Here is a 26,138-nt window from a genome sequence, read left to right as displayed (position 1 = left end):
AATATAATGGAATATTATAATTCACATCACCATACACTAGGATATTATGATAAAATTCATATCACAATACAATATGAAAATACCACATTTTATTTATCCACTCCCCCTTTGATAGGCATTTCAGTTGTTTTCAATTTTTCATAATTACAAGCAATATTATAATAAGCTGCAAGGTTTTGGAAACAGATCTCACGGTATATGCAGTAGGAGTTACGGGGTAGTGGCCACAGAGTGTACAGATGGGTTTGCTCTGAATCGGACATTCGTAAGGAGGCATGTGCCGCTTCAAGGATCTGTGGACTCCACAGAAGTAGCCAAAGGCAGATATGACCCTTTCTCCAGATTGCAGCTGAACAAAGTGCCTCTGTGATGTATGCTACAGAGCTGGAGATGATTCAGAGGACAACTCCAGTGGCTCACAGAGATTAAATCTGAGTTGGACACACTAGGGATCCAAAGCAGATGACCTTCAAGGTGGAGCAAATGACTTTAGCAACAAGCCATGAGCAATTCAACTCCTTCCACTGCTGTTTAAATTCTCAAGGCTTTTCATGTTAAATGAGCATCAGAAAATGCACACGTACGGCTTCTAGATTCCTGTTGATATATGTGTACCCACCCTGCCTTGCTTGTCACAGTATTCAGATCCTTCAGTTGTGCTTAGTTTTTACTTTCTTGATTTGGTAAATCAAGTGGAGCATGTTAAAGCCTCCATTTGGAATGTGTTTCTAACAAATTTTACTTTGTATATTTTGATGCACTGTGATTCAGCATATATAGATTCCCAAATGTTAGGTCTTTCTTGTGAATTTCACCTTTCATTCTTATATAAAATTTTATCTCAAAGGTGTGAAGAGAACCTCCAGGATTTCAGTGGACTAAGATGATGCAGAAGAGTCCTCCTTCAGCTATGACCACACAGAAACACTGGACAAATCGGCACATATATGTATATGAGCATTAAGCAGGGGTCAGTGCCACTGTAGCTTATGCAGGGTTTGGACCAGCTGGGGATTTTAACATCCTTGCAGGCCAATAAGATGCTGCTTCCCTGAGCAAGGAAGGCAGTGGAAATTGGTAATCAAGCACTCTGCAAAATCTGAGTTCCCAAGGGTGCTATTACTGGCAAAACCAGGCTCAAACAAGTTTCTTTGTCTCCAGGCTATAGGCGAAAAAAGAGGTTCCTCCACAAAAACTTGAAACCATGCCTGTGTCATACAATGACATGGGTACTGAAATTTTCACTATGAGACAGAAATACCAAGCTGAGACAAAGCATAAAAGGTAGTTGAGAACTGGTGATATCTCCAGGACTCCAACAGAAGCAAACTTGCAGCCACAGTGAAGGGACAATCTAAGAATCCCAGGCACACAGTCCTTCCTCAAGAGAAAAAAAAAAAAGCCCTGCTGAATATAACGCTCATAACAAAAATTACAGATCACTAGAGGAAACTATCCAGGGTCCGATCGTGAAATTAACATGAGAATTAATGCCCCAAGAAGTAGAGAAAACAGATCAAGCTATAGATGACTATAAAGTAAGTGTGTTTCAGATGACTTAGAAGATGAAAGAAGGATGAGAAAATATAATGAAAAACAGATCATGGAAAAAGAAAAGGCAGATTTGGAAAAAAGCCGAATAGTTCCTTTATAAAAGAAACATATCCATTGAAAGTCAGAACTACATAGATTTATTTAATAACCAAGTAGAAAATAAGAAAACTGGAACTAAGGAATGTAGCACAGAGATAAAAATGGGGGGAAAAATGAGGAGTTGAAGAATCACAAAGGACAGACTCCTAAGTAACAGAAAGGATATCAGACAGGAGTTACTGAGGAGTGAACAGGAAATTGCAAAGGAAGTGATAATGACAGAGAATTTTTTCAGAATTGACAAAAGACAGGGTTCTTAGATTCATGAGTACTGTATCTCTTAGATTATCTCACAGAATCTATTGCATAACAAACCACCCCCGAATCTGGTGGATTAAAACAGCCACCATTTATTTAAGTCATAATTCTAAAGGTGAACAACTTGGGCGTGGCTCTGCTGAGAGATTACTCAGGCGTCTGCGGGGCAGTGGCCTTTACTCACTTTAGCCAAATGAAAAAGAAAGAGGAAGAGAAGGGGCCATCCCTGGAGGCCTCCCTGTTTCCCTTGGCAACTATCAAGCTGAAGACACGTTAGCCTCACTGTGCCCGAGGGCCTGTGTGTTCTGATTTCATGTTTTGCAGCTGTGTTTTCAAATGGACTGTTGTGTAGCACGTTCTGCCCTTTTGCACAGATTGTGACAGATGTTGACTTACTGGGAACAACTTGGTTTCAAGAGGGAAGTTGGCGTCATTTACATTAATGACTTGATATTTCTCTGCCTCTGTGGCAAGCCTGGAGTAACTAACTGTCAGTTTTATCTATGCCCACTTCACCCTCCAAATTCAGCTCCAAATATATAAATAAGAATCTGAAAAGAAAAAATTACATATCTGTGTATATAGAACTGAACAACTTTGCTGTACACCTGAAACTAACACTAAACCAACTACACTTCGAACAAACAAACAAAGAATCACTTTGGTCAGTGCTAAAATTTGCTCTTTGAGGACTGCAGTGCCAAGACTTTCTTCCTGGGATTTTGGTTAATGTTTAAAAGAGTCAACAAGAATTGTATTTCCATTTACATAATCATGTAGATTGATGAACGGGCAAAGTAAGAAAGACAGGGCTGGACTGTGAGAAATAAAAGCAGGTAGAAAAATGGATGATGCTGATTAATTCAAAGGAGAAAACAAGAGGGTTTTCCTGGGGCTTCCTACAGCATGAGCCTCTGTTCCTCTCAGCCAAGAAGTGGAAGCTAGAAAGTAATCTGTTTTTCCTAAATAAATTCCACACTAGAGTCTTTGATAAACAAACTCATAGGAAATAAGGAAAACTTGTCAATGATCACAACAGACTTTAGAGGGAGAGCAGACCATTTACCTCTGTGCTGGAAACGCCTTGTCCTGGAAAGGGCTCTCTTCACACAACTGTTCTACTCAAAACACACAAGCTATTGGGCAAAGGAAAAAAAAAAAAAAAAAGCAAGAGGGCCAAGAAGGTGAAGTGTCACTTGTCCTAGGAAACTCCTAACTCCTACTAACACTTAGGACCTGAAAGCAAGGACAGAGGGTGCAGGGTTAGGGAGGGGTGTGGTGCTTCAGGATGAGAGGGGCTAGGGAGACGGCATCCTTAGGCTCCAAATTTCCACGGATGGTACCTCTCTCAGATATTCAGATTCCTCATCCCCATAAGTTCCCCTGGACTTGTCATATCAGAGGTTTGGATACATGGTTTTGAAAATGTGGTCACTATCAACATGGGCAGCCTAAGTGCCACCAAAGTGGAAGGAGTTTCTACCTGGGCAACCACTTACTTTTCATGATTTCATGGGCAACACACCTGTGCCTTTGCTCTGGGTAGTCTATGGATTTGGTGTCCCACTTGGCCATCTCAGACTTTGAAGTCTCCCCTTTGCTTTAATAATAACCAGTCTCTAGCTCTACCACCCCACCTCCACCACACCCTACTTTACTCCTCCTGTAAGGGAGAATAAGGCCCAGATTGAGAGAGACATACAAAGTGTGAGGGCAAAGTACACAGAGCTCATAGCTAGAGCCAGAGTGTGACTTTCTGAGACTTTGGTGAAGTGGTCTTTTCTGCAGAGGACACAGAGGGCACGTGCTAACTCTGGATTGGCCACTGGTGTTCCTTACTTGATGTTAAGACACTGAGGACCAGGAGGCAGTCTTCTTTAAGGCAGCGGCATCAAGACAGGTCTGACACCACCACTAGAAGAATATGCACAGAAATTCAAGTAAGCTGCTTCCATCTTGACTCTGCCTTGGCCAGCCCATGAACACTGGAGCACCTCTTATCTATCCCCTCTCTCCCATCTCACTGAGTCCACCTCAACCCAACTACAGTTCCCAGCCAATTTTTGAAAAGACCGTTTGGAAAAGTGTTCTTTCCTAGCCTGATCATGCTTTCTGCTCTGGGCGTTCAACCCAGCTGCATCTATGCACACCTACACTGTTGGTTCTCCAAATCCTCCCAGGCCAGGCTCTCCTGGCATAATCTACACAAGCCATTTATGAATAAGGCATTCACTCTTCTAACATGAAAGGAGCCTGAGGGAGACTTTCAGTTTTAAATGGTAGAGAAAAGTTATTTTTTCCTCTTTTCCCACCTCAGCAACAAGTAAAATGAGAAACAGACATACACATGCTGCACTGATAAAACCAGTAGGCCCTTCTGTTCTCCAGACACAATATATGAAGACAGAAGAAAACTGGAAGATTCTGGCCTGAGCAGAGTAGAGAAAGGTGGGACTTAAGAGCCCACTGAGAATGAAAGCACCAAGAAGCAAACTGAATTTGCAATGCAGGACCCCTGAAAGGCTGAGGATTTGAGGCACTTGTTGGAGAGGGTTAGCTGGTGAAGATAGGGACATTCATTCAAAATCCATTTAATGAGCATTTGGTCCTTATCCGCAATCCAAACAAAGAGATAAAAACCCTTCCTTACATATATATTTTTGGGAAAAAAATGAATCAGAAAGCTTTTAGTATGATGGAATTTAGATTCCAGAGTGAAAATACTGAATGATGCAAATGTCCTCCTCATACCAGCTGCAAAAATGCCAGAAGCTGGGCTCAGATTGGAAGATTCTTCTCTCCAGACATTAATGGTCCCAGAGGTGTCCAACAGACACTGACATGAGTCGCCCCGCCCCCAGAAATAGCCAGCTTAATGCCTTAATACACACAGCAGTGAAGCCAAGGGGTCACAAGCCTCCCCAAGCTCACAGGGTGTCCACTTAGGTGGTTAATGCCTAACTCTCAAATAAGTAAGAGGAAGTTCACCAATGTCAAGGATAAATAAACACATCAAAGACTAAAAAGCGAGAAATAACAACCTTAGATAAGAAGAGAAAGTGCATTCAGGAAATAAAAACAGATACCATAGAAAACAAATAACTAGGAAATAAGAATGAACTCTTGGAAATAAAGAATAAGAGGACTGAAATTTTTAAAGTTGATAAAAAATGTTGATGATAAAGTTGAGGAAGTTCCCAGAAAGTAGAATAAAAAGACAAAGATATGGACTAAAGAAAAGATAGGAAAATAGAAGCTTGATCCTGAAGGTCCAATATTCAACTAACAGTAATTCCAGAAAGAGAAATTTGGAAAGAAGATTTGAACAGAAGAAATAAGATTTCCTCTAACAGAAAGTCTCGAGTCCCTTAATGGAAAGGGACCCCCAAGGGTCCAGCACAGTGAACAAAAACTAAACCAAGTCATAGTATATCAATTGCTATTAACAAAAAACACAATGGGACAGAGCCTCTGAGCAGCATCAAGAGGACATTAGACGTACAAGAGACTTCCTGGGGGAAATACCCATGAAAGATAAATAAAGAGCAAGAGTAGACGGGAAGAACCTTCGGATCACAATGCAGGTCTGAGCCCTGAGAAAGCAGAGTGGAAAGAGAGGCTTGAGTAGGAAAAGCTTCAGACCCAGAATAGTTCTGAAAAGGTCTCAGCCAGGCCAAAGAGGAGTCCATGAGCCAAAGGCTGTTCATGAGAGGGGCCCCACCTCAGGCAGGCACGGCCTGGCTCTAGCACCCTCACCTTCCTTATTCAGTTGTTGGCTGGAAGCTGCCTAAGGGAAGTATGGCCTCTTTGTTCACACGGTGATGGATCCTGGCAGCTGGGCTGTCAGACAATTATGCTTTACATGGCAGACTATCTTAAAGGGACATCTAAGCAGTGCACCTCTATGACCACCACAGTCCATTTCTTGCCCTGGACAGGTCAAGTTCTCCATGGTTCCTATGGGCCTCTCTCCCAGGGGAGAAACTTAGAAGAGGGAAGTTATGGGGAGAACTACTGCTCCTGATGCTGCCATTTGTCTTGAGGTCACAGACAGTCCCCATTCTCTCCCACCTGCACTACCCAATCTCCATTCCCCTCCCCATCAGCTGTCATTTCTGCAGCTTTTGGTGGCTGACCTGATGGGGTGACCCAAACTTTCATTCTAGAGGGGTCTTAGTAATCACCTTCTTTTCAGGCAGAATTTGTTGCCTGTACCTGTTCAAAGATTGAGCAAGGGTGGAAAAAGAGGTGTCCATGAGGATCACTTGAGACCCAAACACATTTCCTCCTTGCCCTCATTGTGTAAAAGCAGCTCCTCCTGCTCCTGCTCCTGCTCATCAGAGTCAGTTATGTCTGCCTAGAGGATGACTCCTCTTTTCACCTGCTGGTCATTGGCTATAAGACATCCAAAAAGCCAAAGCAGATAGTTTAAGGGGACCCTTGCTGTGTCTCCTGTCAAGAGTGCACTACCTCGGGGTAGCAGGACCTCTAGTTCCTCAGAGCCCAGAGTTGTAGAGACAGGAAAGATAAAGTTCCCCAGTGAGTCTTTGGGACTGGCTATACACGGTACCACTCCTGCTTCCACCACTTGGTCCCCAGACCCATATATTCTTCCTACTGAGGATGCACATAATATGGAGAACTTGATTTAGTGTATATAATGCTCCCTGAAGGATAGGACCCTATCCTTTCAAGGTATAATTATATCCAAACTGGAGTAAAAGCTGTGCCTTAGAAACCACTCCAGTGCTATATGAAGCTTGCTCCTTCTAGATGATGCTATATGTGAAATGACCAGTGGATCCCACAGTCACAAGCCTACTCTCATGCCTCCTTTGGTATGAAGTGGATCCGCTGGTCGACATTATGTTTCGTGACTAAGATCAAGCATTCCATGACTCCTCAGACACTGGTGCTTGCTGAAGCCCTGGGGGCACCAACGGCAAAGCTACAGCCAGAACAGGTATCCAACCCCACGAGGATGGACTGCTGAGCCTTCCAGCATAAAGGGGGCCCAACGTGGTTGACTTGCCACTAAGTAGCCAGTTGGGAATGAAAAAGTTTGATTTTCCAACTCAGCAATTCCTTGGCTCTCTCATTCCATTGACATTTTCCTTGCAAGATGGCTGGTTCATTTAAGAACTCATCTCTTTTTTATAGTCCTATTTTGTGCAGCTAATACAACTAGCTCACACTTTCATCATTTTTTCGAAGATCTTTCAGTACAAATATTTTTAGGTGAACGTTCTAACTTCCAAGTTACCAAATATTTAATCCCTACATAACACAGATCTATGTTTTCTTTCTAGCCTCATTTTAGGCTTCTTTTGCCCACCACCCATCCCCAAACCAATGCCACTTGTTTGTTCCTTATGTCTATATCCTACTGCTGATACCAATTTCTAATACCAATTAGACACCAATTTCTGATACCAAAAGCTATTGCCATAAAATGCTATCTGACAAACATCCAAAACCTCAGTGGCTCAAAATAACCACAATTTATTATCATTGATCTGTGAGTCAGCTGAGGGTTGGCAGGTCTCAGCTAGGCTCAGCTGGGCAGCTCTGCTGACTGAGGTTGAACGTGGCCAGGACTGATTGGCTTTGCTCCATGTATTACTCATTCTTCTCCTAGACCCAGTGGATTAGTTATTAGCATGTTCTGTTGCTTCTGATGACAAAGCACGAATGAGCAAGCTCAACCACATAAGTGTTCTTCAAGCCTCTGCTTGGAGCATATCTGCTAACATCCCATTAGCTGAAGTAAGCCACACGGCCAAGCCTAGAACCAAACAGCAGGGAAGCACGCTCCATTCACCTAAGTGGGAGTGAGTGGGAAGAACAGTGAGTATTTCTGAGCAATAATCTAATCTGCCATATATGCTCTTGTGGATTTTTAGATCAGCTCCAAAGAGGAAAATCATCAGGTACAAAGACTGGGAATTAGAATCGCAGGACTTCTCAGAGCAATACAAGAAGCAAGAAGACAAGGGAATGCCTTCCAAATTCTGAGAGAAATGATTTTAAACCTACAAGTCTACATCCATCTAAACTATCAATCAATCATAAGGCTAGAATAAAGACATTTTGAGACATTCAGAGTCTCAGCTAATTTACTACCTTTCCTCAGGAAGCTCCTGGAGAATAAGATCCACCAATAAGAGGGAATAAACCAAGAAAGAGGAAGATGAGAAACACAGAAAATAGGAAACCCAGCACAGGAGAGAGATGAAGGGAAGTTCGATCCTGACAGCACATGGAAGTTCCATCCTGTTGCACAGACAGCGACAAGAGCAACCTGGGGCAGAAGGATGAAGGGCCCCGGGGCTCACTGCAGTGTGGGAAATCATCAGGTACAAAGACTGGGAATTAGTATCGCAGGACTGGATTGAGAATTAGAATTGTGTGAAAAATATATAAAAGGCTATTGTGGAGAATGAGAAAACTCAAGTACATACACAACAAAAAACAAAGAAATGAAAAAATGACACACACTAACTTTAGAAAAACAAAAAAAGATGCATATGAAAAGAAACATAATCATAGTTCACTATGGTTCAGCTGTAGACAATATTTCATATTAAGACAGTCATAAAAATTGAAATGTAACTACATAGGGCGACTGGGAAGAAGAAAGTAAAATCCTTATCCACCAGAATAGAAAGTTACTAGATACTATCCAACATCGATAAATCTGGAGAAAACAATGTAATACATCTGATTTAGCAAAATGGAAGAAATGTACTGAGTCTGGGAAGTGGAATTAGAAAATATGAAGAGTGAGACAGGGATTGCTCTTTTTTGTTGCAAGTCTTCTATCAGTATTTGACTCTTTTGTGAAAATATGTGCATATATTATTCTGATAAAATTTTTAAAGGCCTAGGGAAAGGTAATACAATAAGCCTGTGTAACACTTTGGTGAGAGCACATTTCATCCATTTTGTCATTTACTGGGTAATCATTTATGCTTTGTTTCAGGCATCAGGATAAAGGTTAACACTGCACGGTGTTTAGTGATTACAGAACAGGTCTGCATGTATTTAGTCTTGTGATTTAATTCTCACGACTCTATGAGGTTGACAGAAAAGCAAATTTACCACGATGCTAATGAATCTTAAGCTTCAGGACCCCTCACTGAATGGACAGCTTCCTAACTCCAGGAAGGGACCCTAGCAATATGTTTGCATACACAAAAAGACCTTTTGTTAAGATGATGGTTTCTTTATACTCCAACTTCCAAAGCAACATACTTCCCTGATGTGGCCATGGGCATTACTTCTAAATAATTACACATTTTGTATCCATGCAAACAGTATTCACAATTTTGAATTCTTTCGTTTAAAAAGGGGTTCCTCCAAAGACTAGAAACTTCAAGGCCCATAAAACTCAAATCCACCCCGGGTAAGTATTTTATCTATCCAGTTTTACAAACTGATGAATGAGGTTAAGCGGCACTGCCCAAGTATGCACATCTGGACTTAAATTGAGACATTTGACTGTTCAAATCCATTTTCTTTCCACTACTCCATAATTCATCACTAGATGGTAGAAGCAAGGTTAAGAGGCATCAGTTCCTTTACGGGGAGAATCAGTTCTGGAACTTGGAAGGAAAGGCGGCAAAACTGAGCCATCAGAATTCATGTGATACTGTTCTGGGTAACAGGTGGTGGTGGAAGAGACAAAAGGAAAATTCACTGAAGACACATCATGATGACACATAATTTTATCCTCAGCTGGCTCAGCCTAGTGGTTGGAGAGCAATTACACTAAGATGCTCCCCGTGAGACACAATCTACTTGGAGTAGGAAGAGGTGATCTTCTTCTTCCAAATATCTCTTATTTCAACCTCGCCTCTGGAAAACAGATCTTGGTATCTCCATAATGCATCTCTAGACAGTGGGAAGAGCCTGAGGCAGGCTGAAGTCAGAGGTCAGGAAATCAAAGACTCGTAGAATTGGAAGAGACACTTGGGGTGATTTAGCTCAACTCAATGAGAGGAGGCAGGCCATAGTGAGAGGCAGCACACGTGGTTAGGAGCCTGGCTTGAACTTGGCTTCTATCTGTGTGGAAGCTGTATGATATTAAGGAAGCTGTTTAACCTCTATGCCTCTGTGTCTTCATTTGTAAACTAGAGATCGCAAAATGAGTCCACAGTCCCTCATCTAGAATTCAGAATCCATAAATCTAAAATTATTTCAAAACCTATTTCATGGGAATTGCTGATCTGCACTCATTCGGCAGTAAAGTCTAGCCCAATTCATGTAAAGGAATTTATTCCACTTAATGTAAAATTTGTATGCCTCACCACAGAAATATTAATGTATTTGACAGTGCCATGGAGTGCTTTCTAACTTAAGGTAGATGTACCATGCACCTTCCTAAAATCCAAAGAATTTTAAAGCACATCTGGTCTTAAGGCTTTCGGATAAAAGCCTGTGGATCTTAAGTGCCTACCTCAAAGGCTGTTGGTGAGGATTAAATTAGCAATATAGGAAAGGTGCTCAGAGTAGCACAGGGTACAAAATAAGGGCTCTAGACAGGTTTTCTGTTATTACGGGGAACCCCCTCTATGACTATATTCCTGAGAGATGTTATCTGGCATTCATCTGACACCTAGGGAGGAGAATTCACTTCTTTATGAGACAATCTAGTTTAAATGCTGGATATTTCTAATCAATCTAATCTCATAATATGCTGACATTTGCCTTTTTCTGACTTCCCCTCACTAGTCACAGTCAGATTTCAATACGGCTTTTGCAGACAGCGCTGCGTCTCCCGTGGGTCTTCTTCTCCCCATGGTTAATTGTTCTTCATATATTGCTCCCAGACCAACCTGTTAGCTCTCCCCCTGATGCACTCCAGTTTCCCAATATACCCTTTCAGATGCAGTGCCCAAAACAAAAGCCAGAGGTCCATATGGGTTCTGACCAGCGTAGAATACAGTCCATGTTTTTTCTGTGCTCCAGATTGTGAAAAACAACTGCATCTCAGCATGAAAACAGAAGTGAGAAGGGAGGAGATGTGGAAAAACACAATCAAGGCCATCACAGAGTTTCATTAGAAAACCATACTAAAAAAAATTCAATTTCAAAACAATTTTTTTCCAGTTTCCCTGAGCTAAGATGGAAAACAGTGAGCAGCCTAGACTGATCGAAATGCAAGAGTCAAACAAGGCAGAAGTAAGACTGGTGACGTTATGCCAACTCATTTACTGAGAAACACAACAGACAGGAAGGCCGGGGCCCGTGTGAGGGTCACAGACCATAACCCACAGTCTAAGAAAAATGAGCCATCTTCCAACAGAAGGAGAAGAAGCAGAGCTAAATAAAACTCTGACAAGTATCAACAGCAATTTACAGTGAATTACTGAGAAGCAGGAGGACACTGCCCCCTCCAGTAGGCACAGCTAGACCCCTCCTCATCTCTAGCCTTGACCCCCTCTGGTTAAAGAGAACCTGAGCAAATAAACCGACTGGAGTGGAAGAAATCCATTTCCAGGGTAGGCAATGCGATCGCTCGCTCCAGCTGTGATGGGAATAGTGAGAAAAACATCCTTCTCTTGCAGCGCCATCCTGGCTACCTGCAAAGGGTGCCTAGAATTCTAGATTCTTTGGGGTTTTGCTAAAGACCCCCTAAGAGCTGGCTGGCGGGTACATAGGGATTCATTAGTCTATTCTTTCTACTTTATGAAATGTAAAAAAATTTCCATAATAAAATGTTTTGAAAAATTCTCAAGCACTTGTAACTTTTTAAAAGAACGATGACAGTCTAATAACTGAATCTGTCTTCCTGTCCCCATAGTGAAGATATTTTTTGAATGAGAAGCTACCTGCCTTAATAAACTGGTCAGGAAAATGTTAGTAATTTTCATGTGGACATATTAGATCATATAGTTGGTTATATATCTAATAGCTGAACAGGGAAATAAACTATTCAGAGTTTTGATACTGAAAACTGTCTTCAGGATGTCGGTGAAATGAGAGAGCTATCAGGTTAAAGTCTGGTTAAAGGCAAGGATGTTAGTAAGTCTGGGAATCTCCAGCCTGGCTTCTCCTTTAGTCCACCAAGAAATGGATTTGTGAGCATGGTCCTCAGACCCAGAGCAAATCCAGTATCAGAACCACACAGATAAAGGAGGAGTCAGGAAAATGATTAGATGAATAGACTTCAACCTAGTTCTGGTCAAACGCATGAAGGTTTCAAAACATTTCCAATTCTTTGATGCCCCTTCCTTCAACAGGTGAAGCCTAATTCCCTTTCCCTTGAGTTGGGCTGTACTTAGTGACTCCGTTCTAAGGAAGAGAATGTGGTGGAAGTGACAGTGTGTGACTTCTGAGACTAGGTCATAAAAGGCATTATGATATTCTCTCTTTCCTTCTCGTCACTCTTTGGAGGAAGCCAATGGCCATGTCATAAGGACATTCAAACAGTCCTACAGTGAGGCCCACGCTGTGTGGAACTAAGGCCTCCTGCCGACAGCCATGCAGTGAGCCACCTTGGATGTGGCTCTTTCAGTCCTAAGCAAGCTTTTGGATAGATGCAGCCTTGGCTTGAAATACTGCATATAAGGTCATGAGAGGCCCTGAGCCAGCCACCTAGTTAAGTTGCTCCTGAAATCCTAACCCACAGAAACTGTGGGTAATAATTACTCATCTGTTTACAAGACCTTAAATTTGGGGCTCATTCTTTATGCAGTGATACGTAACTAACATAATACTTCCTCTGCAGCGCTCACATCCTCTTGTTTGACTCTTAGGTGGAGCATTGCTGCAGGTGACCATTCCTGCATAGGCTTTGGAGCCTCCCACCTCAGCCCATGCCGGGGACCTTTCACTTCATATACTGGGGATTCTCTTAGGTGTGGGACACCTGCAAGCTGCCCTCTAGCACTCACACAATGAGAAAGGAACCAATGGATAAATGCTTTCCCTTTGATCACTCAGGCATTTGGTTCTGAGATGGCTTTTATAAGACTTCTGAGAAGGTTCTGGCAAACTTGAGCACCAGCTGCTCAGTTGCCTCTAACTTTTCTATTTACCCTGCCTTTTATTACGACAATTTTCAAACAGAGAAGTTGAAAGAATTTTACAGTTAAAATCCATATATCCACCACCTAGATCGTATAACAGGCATTTAACTCTTTCCTTTATTACATGTCTATTCATTTATCTATCCCTCTGTCCATCTATGAATACATCTTATTTTTAAATGCACTTCAAAGTAATTTGCAGACAACAGTACATTTTACCTCTAAACACTTCAGCATGCACCTCATTAATGAGAATTCAATACCTTTATGATTTTTTTCTTTAAGGCAAAACTTCTATTCAGTGAAATGCAGAAATCTCAAGGGTACCACTCATTAGGGCTTGAAAAATAGATTTACCTGTGTGACCCAAATCCTCGGAAGACAGGAGCATTTCCTCATGCCCATTTTCTGTCATTTTCCATTTCTGCACACACACCCCCATACAGACCACTGTTTTGATTTTTCCTCACCTTAGATTAGTTTTGCCTGTTCTGGACCTTCACATAAATGGAACAAAAGAGTACTCTTCCATGTGAGGCTTCTGTCACCCAACGTGTTTTAACATTTATCCATATGGTCGTCTCAGTAGCCTTCCTTTTTATTACTGCATGAACGTGCCAGTTTGCTTATCCATCCTTCTGCAAATACGCTGCTTCTAGTTTTTGACTATTATGAAGAATGCTGTTGTGAACATTCTTACACAAGTCTGTGTATAGATATTTCCACCAAGTATTCAGGAATGGAATTGCTGGGTCATAGAGATGTACATTTAGTTTTACAAGAAACTGCCAGGCTTTTCATAAGTGGGTGTCCCATTTTACGTTCTGACTGATAATTTACGAGAGTGCCAATTATACCACATCCTCAACAACATTTGCCAGTCTTTGTAATGTAGCCATTCGAGTAGGCACCCAGTAGGTGTCTCATGTGATAGGAATCTGAATTCCCCTGATGACCAGCGATACTGAGCACTTTTCCATGTGTGTATTGGTCACAGTGTATTAACAGTGCATTCTTATTTGGCCTTTCCACCTTCCCTGTTGCACTCTCCCAATCCTCACTCCTGGAATCCAGTATCATTTCTCAAGTAAAATCCTGTTTCGTGACCCTTTATCTTGGCTCTGCTTTAGGGATATCCAGGCTAAGATTCCCACTCCTGTGAAAACAGCAAAGATGATGCTTCTCTGTTAGCAGGTATGCTTCCAGGCGATATGTCAGGGAGGAGGTTCAGAAAAACATACCTCTGACTAGGAGTATTCTATAAGACCACGTGCAGATAAGTTTCTGTATCCTTTACAATCAAAGAAAGCTTAATTCTCTATTGTCATTGTTAGAATCACTAAGATGGTCATTCACACTAAGTTCAAACACAAAGGACACTGGTCTAAGAAACAGGCAGAGAAACGGCTTAGGAAATAAAATTCTTCTTCCACCCATCACTTAAACGTCACATAAGACCCGGGCCAGCATCTGAATGGTGGGCACCATCCTTCCTCTGCACCCAGAGCATCCTGAAGCACCTCGTGACTTCCTGGCACCCAGGCCCAAGAGAACCAGGTGAGAGAGACACCCCCGTCACCCTCTCCTCCAGCCGGCCCTGCGCTCAAACTCTGCCCCAGGATCTGGGTCTTCCTATCACAACAACAAAAAACCTGCAAGCTGAACTGAGGACTCTAGACTTAGAGACAGAACAACCACCTAGAATAGTACTTGTACATGTGCATTCAATAGTTTTTGATTGAAAAAATAATGAGTGTACAAATGAATGGCTGGATATTTCAGTAACAGTTCAAAGCAGAAGGTGGCAAATGCATGACAAATACAATGACTGATACAAAGTTCAAGTTCCATGGGGAGGGCCAAGTATGGAAGAGGAAAGTGTACATTCCTCCAGCCCCACAAGCTGGTCTGGGAGTAACCAAACCTGCAGCCTCACTCCTCCTGACCTGGCCCAGAGACCCGCACCAGTGCCTAAGGCTCTGAGGAAGCCAAGGAGATTCAGGTGATGGTGGACACAGGCGGTGGCAGCTGGGGTACCCTCACACTCTCACTGCCCCAGCCAACACAGAACAGGGTGCACCCTGGGACCCTGCGAGCTGTGACCACACAGCCTGGGTCCAAGTCCATAGGGGTCACAGTCACAAAGCCACCAAAATGGAGCAAGAAGAGGCTTTCCCCTCATGGAGGGCCTGGAAGTAGCCTCTGCCAGGGTGGCAACTAACAGCAGTTTGGAAAACGGTTCTCGGGGTGGAAAGCTGCGCGGTCCTGCTCAGGAGAAGGATCTAGAAATCTGTGGTGCAGAGAGGTTGGGGTGACAGGTGGTGGTTGGGGCACAGGCTGAGGAAGTGACAACTGGAAAGGGTACCATTTTCTCAGCAGCAGAAGAGGAGGCTGAGGTGACGGAGGCAGAGCAGGTGGAGGAGGGAGACATGGAGGAGGAGATGGAGGAGGAGAAGCCAGCAGGTGAAGACATGGACCAAGTGTCCTCGCTGAGATGTGCCCTAAGTGTAAATTCACACCGGAGTTCAAAGACGTAGTGCAGATAAAAGACTGTAAAACATCTCAATTTTTATACTGGTTACATGTTGAAATATTACTTTTGATACACTGTATGAAATAAAATATTATTTAAAAAAAATTTTAATATGGAAGAAGTCAGTGTGCAGGGATGGGCATGAAAGATTTATGGGAGTTCAACAGTCTGAACGGAGCCTTGACGGGTAAGTAGGATTGAGCTGGTGGGAGAAAAGGGTGACAGCCTGTAAGAAAGGTCCCAGCCTGTGCAGACCCGAAATCCTTCTGAGAACTCACTTCAGAGCTGAAATTAAACCTCATTTTAGTACTGAAAAAAATAAGGGACACTGAAATCAGTAGATTTGGGTTAAAAAAAAACCCTTTCACAACTTCTTAGTGTTGGATAAATCACTCAATAAATCTGCGACTCCAATTTCTCATCTACAAATAGGTATCAGAAAAATTCTACCTCACGTGGCTCTATCAATACCTAAATTAGATAGTATGTTAGAGTTTTATTATAAAGCACCTGGAAATGTATCATTCTCACTTCTCCTCCACTGTTTCTGTATTGCCACATCTTCCCAGCAGTTTATTTCATAAGACTTGAGTTTCTCATTCAACGTCTGTGTGTAATCAGGGAGGCCAGTGCACGTTAATGTATTTTCAAAAGTTCCCCTTCCGAATACAAGTCTCTTCCACAGATATCAGACTCTTCTAGCTGACTCTGAAGGTAGGGGGTCTCTGCAGAAGAAAATGAACATTTCCCATCTTGCCGAGTTTCCCGCTCAACTAACGGCAGCACCATCTGCCCAGGTGCGTCACCCTGACAGCACTCCCTCAATCCCCGTATCGAATCTGTGAATAAGCCCTGTCCATCCTGCCTCTCAGACATCTCTCATTTCTCTGGCTGCCACCCCAGTCTAACGTTCATCTTTGCCTGAACTACTGCAACAACCTCCTAGATGCCATTAAATTTCTGACTGTTGCCCATCTCTCTACAACTATCCTTACTCTGCAGCCAAAGTGATTTTCTCACTGTTAGGGGAAAAGCATTCACCTTGTACCATTCAGTACGATATTAGCTGAAAGGTTTTTGTTGATGCTGTTTATTAGGTTAAGAGAGTCCCCTTTCGTTTCAAGAGGGCTGAGAACTTCTGTGATGACAGGGTGTTGAATCCTGTCAAATGCTCTTGATGTGGTACATTATAGGAACCCTGCCTGTTACCGTGGGCTTAATGGGAGACAGAATTGGAAGAACAGGGGAAGGTGGCATTTTCTGAAATAATTGGATGCATTTTGGCTAGTAGAAGGGGGTTACCTAGGGGCCATCTGGAGGTCCCTGCTGGCTCCGTGATTCAAAGGCAACTGGGTACATGGCACGTCCTTTGAAACCACCGATTCCATCTTATTCTGTGCATGACAACTGGGATCCATTCTCTGACCCTAAGAGTACCATCTTAGCATGCTCCAAGAAAGTTTTGCTCGGTATCCATTCCCTCTGCCTTACTGTCCTTCAACAAACAGCAATTGTGACATCTCCAACATGAAACTGGGGATACAGTTTACCTACTATTCATTGGCAGTACTTGTAATTAGCTATTAAACTCAGGTGCCAAATCCCAGTGCAAATCTCTTCATCAGAGGACAACTAATTAAGCTCGAGGTTCTTATTAGAAATCTATAGTTTCCCTAACCTTTCATTCAGGCCATGGATTCCATGTGATGAGCATCACCTTACAATTTATCATTATCAGTCATATCACTTTATTTTATCTTACAGTACTTTATACTACTTAAAATGACATCTCTTGATTTTGCAGAATGACACGTTTGAAGGACAAAACAATGGTCATTTAATAATTAAAGATATCATGAAACAACAAAAGCAGTAAAATATATTTAGTAATTCATTCCTATTTTATTAGCTTTGAACCATTTTCATGTTCTCACTCTCTTGGCCATCGTCCCAATAGAATGATGCTCAAACCTCAGGATGCACTGTCTCTGCTGGCAAACAGTATATGAGCATATTCCTGGACCCTGACCTGCGACTGTGATTCCCCAAGTCTGGGAGCCCTCCAGGTGATCTGGATGTCGGTGATCCATGAACACCTTTGGAGAGGCTCTCACCTCTGGTATGGTACCCGCCTCGGCCAGGGACAGGACAGTCTGTGCCTCTGCTGAGTCCACAGAAAATTCCCAGGCAGAGGTGGGCTTGAGCCAAGCGTCCAAGAGAAGCCTCAAGGGTAGACATATCATGAGGTAGCCACTACACATCCACCCTCTGTAATCTAACTTAGTAAGGCCCCACAGCCCTGGGAGTGAGGTGCAAGGTCACCATCCTGATAGGAGTGAGCATCACTGAAATGGCTGCGGACAAGACTCTTCAGTCTGCCTTTAGAAAATGCTTAAATATTTAACTGCCTTGTTGTCCTTCCCTCCCCACTGGCCAAAGTCACCAGGGCTTCTTCCTTGTTCCTGGACACAAATCACAACAGTAATAATAACCCCCTATATTTTATAATGAGACAGAGAGCCACTAAATTGCAGAACCGGAAGAAATCATTGAGACTGCCTCATTCAACCCTTTCAACCCAGAGAGGTGAAAAGCAGATGACGTGGTGGCAGGGCAGAGAGTCCTGACTCTCAGGCCAGGACTTTCCACTAGAAATTTATAAAATCAGTTCACATCTTTGAATCATTAATCTATCTGCCCTGTCTGTGCCCCTGCCTTAGAACAAAACTCAAAATGCTCCCCCAGAAGACAAATAAATCACAAGCAACCAACCAAACCACACTGATTCGTAGGGTGGAGTGCGGGCTGACAGCTGCCAGGGGCCAGCCCTGCCCAGGCTCCATCTCACCAGTGCTGTAGCTAGCTCACCTGCCTACAGGTCTGAGGTGACTGCCCTGAATAGTCATGAACTGAAATGAACAATAATGACCACCAGAAAAGAACTGCTGACAATAAACATCTTCTTTTCTTGAACTCTGGGCATGAAATTTTGCCAGTAAAACAACAAGTAAAAATAAGATAAATGTTTTTTTATGGCTGAGTAGTATTTCATTTTATATATACCACATCTTCTTTAACCATCTGTCCATGGACATTTAGGTTGCTTCCATGTCTTGGCTATTGTAAATAGTGCTGCTGTGAACACTGGGGTGCGTGTATCTTTTCAAATTAGAGTTTTCTCTGGATATATGCCCAGGAGTGGGATTGCTGGATCATAGGGTATGTCTATTTTTAGTTTCTTAAGGAATCTCCATACTGTTCTACATAGTGGCTGTACCAATTTCCACCAACAATGTAGGAGGGTTCCCTTTTCTCCACACCCTTTCCTGCATTTATTATTTGTAGACTTTTGAATGATGGCCATTCTGACTGGTGTGAGGTGATACCTCATTGTAGTTTTGATTTGCATTTTTCTAATAATTAGCAATACTGAGCATTTTTTATGTGCCCATTGGCCATTTGTATATCTTCACTGCAGAACATAGCCACTTTTAAAAATATACACAACACCCCCAAACCAGAAACATCTCAAATGTCCATCAACAGGGGAATGATTAAACAAACCATGTATACCTGTGTAATGGAAGAAAACTCAACAGTAAAAAGGAAGAATCCACTAATACACTGCAACAACACGGATGAATCTCAAAAGCACTATGATAAAGAAAGACACCTGAAATTCTAGAAAATACAAACTTCTCTACAGTGACAGAAAGCAGACCAGCAGTTGCCTGGAGGTGGGAAGAAGGGGAGATTAACTGAACAGGATATAAGGGAATATTGGGGGGTTATGGAGATATCCTGTATCTGGACTGAGGTGGTGCTTAAATGGCTTTCAAAACCCACCAAACTGTACATAAAATGCAAGTGTTTCGCTGTATATAAATTATACTGTAAAATTAATTTTTTTCTCTTTTTAAAAAAAATTTTTTGGGGGGGTAATTAGGTTTGTTTGTTTGTTTATTTATTTTTAATGGAGGTGCTAGGGATTGAACCCAGAACCACATGCATGCTAACTAAGCATGTGCTCTACCGAACTATCCCCTCCCTCCCCCTTAAAATTTACTTTTAAAAAACAATTGTCACCTACAGTGTAGGATTGTAAAGGGGGCTCTGCTACACCGAGGACCCTCCAGGCCGTCATGTGTCTCTCCAGTGGTGGAGAAGACTGGTCTCTGTACCTCCCTTGGGAACATCACTTATTGATGGCTCACTCTGTGCCAGACGCTATGGTGAGAGTTTTCCACGTGTTAGCTCACTCATTTCTTACTATAACCCATCAGGTGTCACTCCTGTTATGCCAGGTTAGACAGGAAAAAGCGAATGCAGCAGAGAGGCTAGGAAATGGCCCTAAGCTTTCAGAGTTAGTACGTGGCAGGGCTGAAGCCAGGCACGTGATGTCTGGCCCGTGTTCTCCACCTTTCGCACCTTGCTCGTGAATGAGCTCTGCTCCTTGCCGCTCTGCCAGCCTACCCTCAGCCCTCTGCCAGACCTAGCAGTCCACACAGCCACGGTCAGGCTCAGGGTGGTGCTCAGAGCAAAAAGGACGCAGACCTGGAACACAGAGTCCTGTTCTCTCCGCCCCAGATCCATCAAGAGTGCCCAAAGTTCAGAATCCTATTTAGTTATTTTCTCTGTAATTCAAATACAGAAGTACTTTTAAGAGAGACACAGCATTCCGGCTATTCCCCTGTGCCATAAATATGTAATTTATGGGGAAAATGGGAATTCTGTGTCACATTCTAACTGAGAACTATTTGAAGAAAGGGGAAAATCATCCTATCCTATTGAGTCATGGGGAAAAATAACTATAGTATATCATACTAGTAAATAGGAATGTAAAAACAGCTTCTGTTTGGAAGGGCAGATTGAATGTTAATGTGGCCTTGAGTTTATTTTAAGTATTTTTCATTAAGTATTTTCATTTTTTAGTTTCATCTTTGCAACCTGATAAATTCCTCCCAAATTAAACCAAGGTCAAACGATTTTAGATGCCAACTTGAAAAACCTTAGGGTCAATGTGCTCAACTCCCTCTGAAAAAAAGAAACCGAAGGCAACTGTTCTAGGAAAACAGGCTACCATGACACGTAGGTTATCAGGCACTAAGCAACAGGACCCCAGAGGGTGGGGCCGGTGGCTGGTTTTCTCTCCCCAGAGCACAAAGTGCTGTGCATGGTGGGCTCCTCATTTTTCTCTGCCTAACACGCCTTTTTCCAAGAGGAAGCAGTCCTCTTCACTGCCTTCCCCCCGCGCCAACCTCTGGTCAAGCGAGAGTGGACAAACCCGGTTTCACCTGACCAAGCAGGTGAGGAAGGCAGCCAAGGCTGAGTCTCTTTGAGTCCTCTCCCAAGATCTTTTCAACTGAAACTGAAGAAGGCAAACACAAAGAGGGCCATGAGCCAGGAGCTGCGAGGCCGTGTGGGGCTGAGAGGGGAAATCTGTCTGACAAAGCACCCTTAGGCCTCTGACCCTCTGAGTCAGCTGCTCCTCCAGCCACCAAGCTGGTGCGTTCCAGGTATTTGTTACAGGAGGGGTCACCCATCCTAGACAAGGCACTGTTGGTCTACGAGGGACCCACAGTCTACTTTCATTCTGCTCAACGCTAAGCTGCAGTCACAAAATCAAAGAATTATCAGCTGCCATTTATGGGCAGGTCCCGGTATCTCACATAATGCATCTCATTTAATCCTGATCACAACCCGCTGGAGGAAAGTATGACTATTACCCCCATTCTACTGATGAGAAACAAAACCAAACAGAATATGAGGTTCGAGTGTTTTCAACCTTAAGTACCAAGCCCACATTTGCACCATCACTGGCCTTTCCCCATCACTCTGAGGGCAGCACTAACACCGCTTGGTCTACCTCTGGACTCCTCCCTCACCATCCTCGTGTAGGCATGAACCACAAAACAAATCTAAAAGCTTGATTCAAATGTTCCGATTTTTTTTAAAAAAAATGGAGCTGGCAAGCAGGAAGCTGTGCCCAGGATCGGGAGCCTGCCCGGCAGGCCCAACAAACTGGAAATTTCATCCACATGTAGATAGTGATTCTGCACACCCGCACCGGGGAGGGTGGCTGACGGGAGAGTCGGGGAAGAGCCTCGGATTTCTACAGTACACGCCTTTTAAAAAATGTATGTCTATGGTAGTAAAAGAGACATAAAATTTACTATTTTAACCCTTTTACAAAGGTTGGTTCACTGGCATTGAGTACAGTCACCTTGTTGTGCAACCATCACCACCACCCAACTCCAGAACTTTTTCATCTTCCCAAACTGAAACTGTGCCCATTAAACACTGTCTCTCCATTCCGCCTCCCCTGAGCCCCTGGAACCCACCCTTCTAAAGTGTCTTCATGAATCTGACTACTCTAGGTACCTTATAAAAGTGGCATGGTATACGTTTTGAGTTTTCAATCCCTCCATTATATATCCTGAGACCTATTTTTTTTAAATATCTAAATATTTTTATTGTCTTGGGATGTGGAAAATGTTTTTAAACATAAGAGCAACACATAAAATATAACAGAAAAGTGTATGTGTGTACTTATACACACAAGACATAAATGTCTCATCTCATTTATACATTGTATATATGTAAATAACATACACACAAAACATAAACATTTATATTATATATATGTCTATAACTACATAAAAAGCAAAATTTTCCCATTCTCCTCCCCCCTAAAAAAACCACAAATGAAATTATATGGGAAATGATTACTGAGACCCATTATTTGCCCAACACTGTGCTAAGCTCTATGGGGTGGGGGGATACATAAAATATGAGATCTGACTCCTACCACTGGGATCATTAGAGTTGAGCCGTGAAGGCAAGGCAAGCTTCTAGGCAACAGAGTGTAAGTGCATGATACTAACTTGGAGGACAAGCGAAATTGAGGTTAAGAGATCCTGACAAATGGGTATGGTCTAAGAAGCCTTTTTTTTTAACTGAACTATACTCAGTTTACAATGTGTCAATTTTTGGTGCACAGCATGATGTTTCAGTCACACATGCACATATATCTTAAGAAGTATACATGAAAGTAGTGACTTGAGAAATGAGAATGACATGCGGTTAGGGAGAGGGGAAGATTTTGGATTAATTAAATCACTCGCATATCCAGGCAGCCTGGATCATCCCAAGGTGACCCAGGCAGAGCCAACAGGCCACAGCGTAATGACCTGGCTTCTCTAAAGATGGGGTGATCAACCCTCCATCTGTGAAGCGGGCTTCCGCTTATATCCACAAACCACACATACAATGTCTCCTTTCCCCCTAATGCAGAATAAGACACAAAAGAAAATCAAAGGGTTTTGTTGGTTGGTGTTATTTTTTTAAATTATCTCAGAAAACAGCCAAACCAGCTCTTTTGTGCAAGTCTGTCTTTTTCCTTTGGCAAAAGGAGCTAGTAAGAACTTCTGAACTTGTGTGGAATGTCTGACCACCAGGGTCAGGTCATATCAACCTTGACCACAGCAGGAGACAGGGACCCCTAGAGAGATAAGCCTCCAGGTCCTCACCCTCACAGTCCCACCAGGCCTTTAAACAGACCCCCCAGCCCTGCCAGCACTTTGAGCAAGTGTTCAGTGGAGCAGCAGCCGGACAAGGCTGTCTGTGCAGGGTCGCCTGCCCCCTCCCACAGCTCCTCCTGCCGGGTCTGCTTTCCAAGCATAAGCTTCAGCGAGGGGCCCTGTGGGCGAGTGAGAACAGGAAGGCCTGCCCTGCTGTCGCTCATACCACTTTTTTGCCTTTTCTATTCTGTCCCTCCCCCGCCCCCTTTCTTTCCTTCAAGATGTGGCAGTAAGAAAACAGTAGTCCTTACTTGGAGACATAAACATTCGTAGTGTGTCCCACAGCACAGAGGTTTGGTTCTGACAGTCCATTCAACTGCATGTACGTTAACAGAAACTGCAAATGTGGGGCTAAGAAAAGCAGCCAGAAAGTGCTCCAATGTCTTTACGAGGCATTTTACAACCCCAGGAGAAGAAAAATGTGAAGAGCCACAGTGCCCAAAGGATCTTAAAGATTCCATTTGTTCACAGGAAGCAGAACTGTCCATGACATGAGAGATCAGAGAATGGTCTTCTCTCTCGGTCCTACAGAAAAAACACTGTGGCATACAGTGGATGACTGTGGTCGATGACATTATGATACTGGCTCCGATAATGAATGCTATGCAGCTATGTTCTACAAAGTATCTCACAGAAGGCAGAAGGTGTGACCGGAGAGAAAGTTCATTAAAAACACATATACAAACCAAAAGGGAAAGGGGAGACATTACTACCAACCTTACAGAAGTAAAAAAAGAATACTATGCACAACTGTACACCAAGACATTAGGTAACGTGGAAGAAATGGACAAATTCTAGGAAAAAGTAAACTACCAAAACTGCCTCAAGAAGGAAAAGACAACCTGAGTAGATCTATAACCAATGAAGAGATTGAATTAGTAATCTAAGAAACCACCCATAAAGAAAAACTTAGGCCAAGTGGTTTTTCTGTTGAATTCCACCAAGCATTTAAAGAAGAATTAGGACAAATTCTTCACAAAATCTTTCAAAAAAATCAAAGAGGAAGAAATACTTCTCAACTCATTTTATAAGCCTATATTACTTGGATACCAAAACTAGACAAAAACATCCCCAAAAAAGAAAACTACACACCAAAAACACACATAAGAATGTACCAAAAGAGTGTGGTCCAAGTACACAGCCCTATAATTTCACGTTTTCGAAGCAATCTCCATAAATAATTCCCTCAAGCTAGGTTTTTGATAAGGATTAGACAGCAGATTTCAAGGCTATCGTCTCTGGCAAGAATCTGGAGGGTAAATATTCTGCAATAGCAATGAAACACAGGTCCTTCTGCTTTGCCAACTTCCAGGGCAGAGGATAGAAATGAGATCCTTTTATTTATTCATTGTTAAATGCAGCATGAAGGTTCGGGGAACTGCTACTACCAAAGTTAAAAACTAAGGGTGTTTTTCTTGCTGAAATTTGAAAAAAGTGTGGAGCAAAGAAGAAGAGTTATTAGATATTTTAGGTGTATTTTATATTTGATTTAAACTTAAAAACTACAAAGAAAGAGATCTCAGATTACAGGAAAGTGTAAGCATTGAATTAAACACAGAAAAGACAGGATCCCTTTCTCTGGACTTAAAAAAAAAATCCCCCAAACTCACCTTGCAAGCATAATAAACATAATTCCAGGAGTTCCAATTCTACCCTTTTTTAGGTCTTGGTTAAATGCTGCCACTTTCAAGAAGATGCAGCTGTTCTCAGTTTAGTGTGGCACTTGAGGGTTTCCTCTTACAGCATTTTTCACTTTCTTCCTGGAGTTGCATTTGTCTTATCGTCTCACTGGAGTGTAATTTTCTTGAGGGCAGGAATGGCCTCTTGAATGAAGATTCTTTCTAAGGTTTAGGATAGTGCTTTGCCCACAACCAGCACCAATGAGAACTAATGAAAATACCATGGATCTCATTACATGGTCAGTTTAAGGCCAAATGGATTTTTAAGGTACTCAAAGTAAAAAAGCCTCTTGTTTAAAAGGATTGTCGGGTACAATAAATTTTAAAATTTGTTTACAGATTAAACCATGAATAAGAGATGGCTTTAATCTGATTCATTTATACTTACTAGGTACTTTTCTTTTAATCAGATGTCCACAGCTGTTAAGTATGGGCATCTTTCAGGAGAGAAGAAAAGTAGTAACCTAACAGTTAATCTTCACATTGCAAAGTTATCCCTTTGAAGACATCCAAGAAGTTTCTTCTTCTGAAACCATTCTTGGAATGGTAAAGAGAAACTCCATTAATGGACTTTGAAACTTCAGTTTATGGAAAGAATGAGGTTTAAAAAAAATTGCTTGAACCAAAGTACATAAGGTATTATTTTAACCAGTTATTTACTCTGCTTCTTTTAAAAGGATTATACAATCTCTGCCCATTGTCGTGTGATTGGCAGGGCTTCCTTAGGAGAGGACTATACTTTCTGGCCCCACTGACATTTGGCTTTATCATGTGACTAGCTTTGGTCCATAGAATGTGAGAATTGGGGCATGGGAGCTATTTTCAGTTTTAAGAGCAGCATGTGCCAGTGGTGTTTAAGAGCTGATTGTTACATTCCCAGAAACTTGGCAAGCCATTTGTTAAACAGTTAGTAGCCTGAAATCCATCATGGAAATAGCATATACTACAAATCAGGGCTCCCCCTCCCTCAAAGTTGGTTCCAGTACACAATGAACATATTCCCAAAAAGCTGATCTTTCAACCTGGAGCCTGGAATCAAGGACACTGGTGGAGCAGAGCAGAGCCAAAGCTTCCTACAGCAGATATAATGTGCTTGAGAAATGAATCTTTGTTTTTGTAAGTCACTGAGTTGGAGGGGTTGTTTGTTACCTCAGCATAATCCACCACAAACTGACTGATACACCACGCTAATGTTAACTAAGTTTTAGTGAACACCAGTGAGCCCTACTTTTATCTGTCCAAACCTTGGTTCAGGTGATTTTTTCCTAAAAACTTGTGCCATCACACACCTTGAATCTGAAAGGATAAAAATTACACTCAGAGACTCAAGCCCAGGAATCCAGGTCTTGGAAGATTAATATAAAGATACACATTCATAATTCCAGTTTTAAAAATCACTGAA

At 42.4% G+C, this 26,138-nt stretch overlaps 1 protein-coding gene across 3 annotated transcripts in view; it reads right to left on the bottom strand.

Moving 5' to 3' along the window:
* The window catches only part of PDE8B (phosphodiesterase 8B), a 287,039-nt gene that overhangs the window by 253,070 nt on the left and 7,831 nt on the right, over positions 1–26,138 (bottom strand). The window lies entirely within an intron of this gene.

Source organism: Camelus ferus, chromosome 3 (genome assembly GCF_009834535.1).
Source record: "Camelus ferus isolate YT-003-E chromosome 3, BCGSAC_Cfer_1.0, whole genome shotgun sequence".
Taxonomy (NCBI): Eukaryota; Metazoa; Chordata; class Mammalia; order Artiodactyla; family Camelidae; genus Camelus; species Camelus ferus.
The sequence above is the reverse complement of the archived record's forward strand: the minus strand, read 5'-3'. Positions and strand labels throughout refer to the sequence as shown.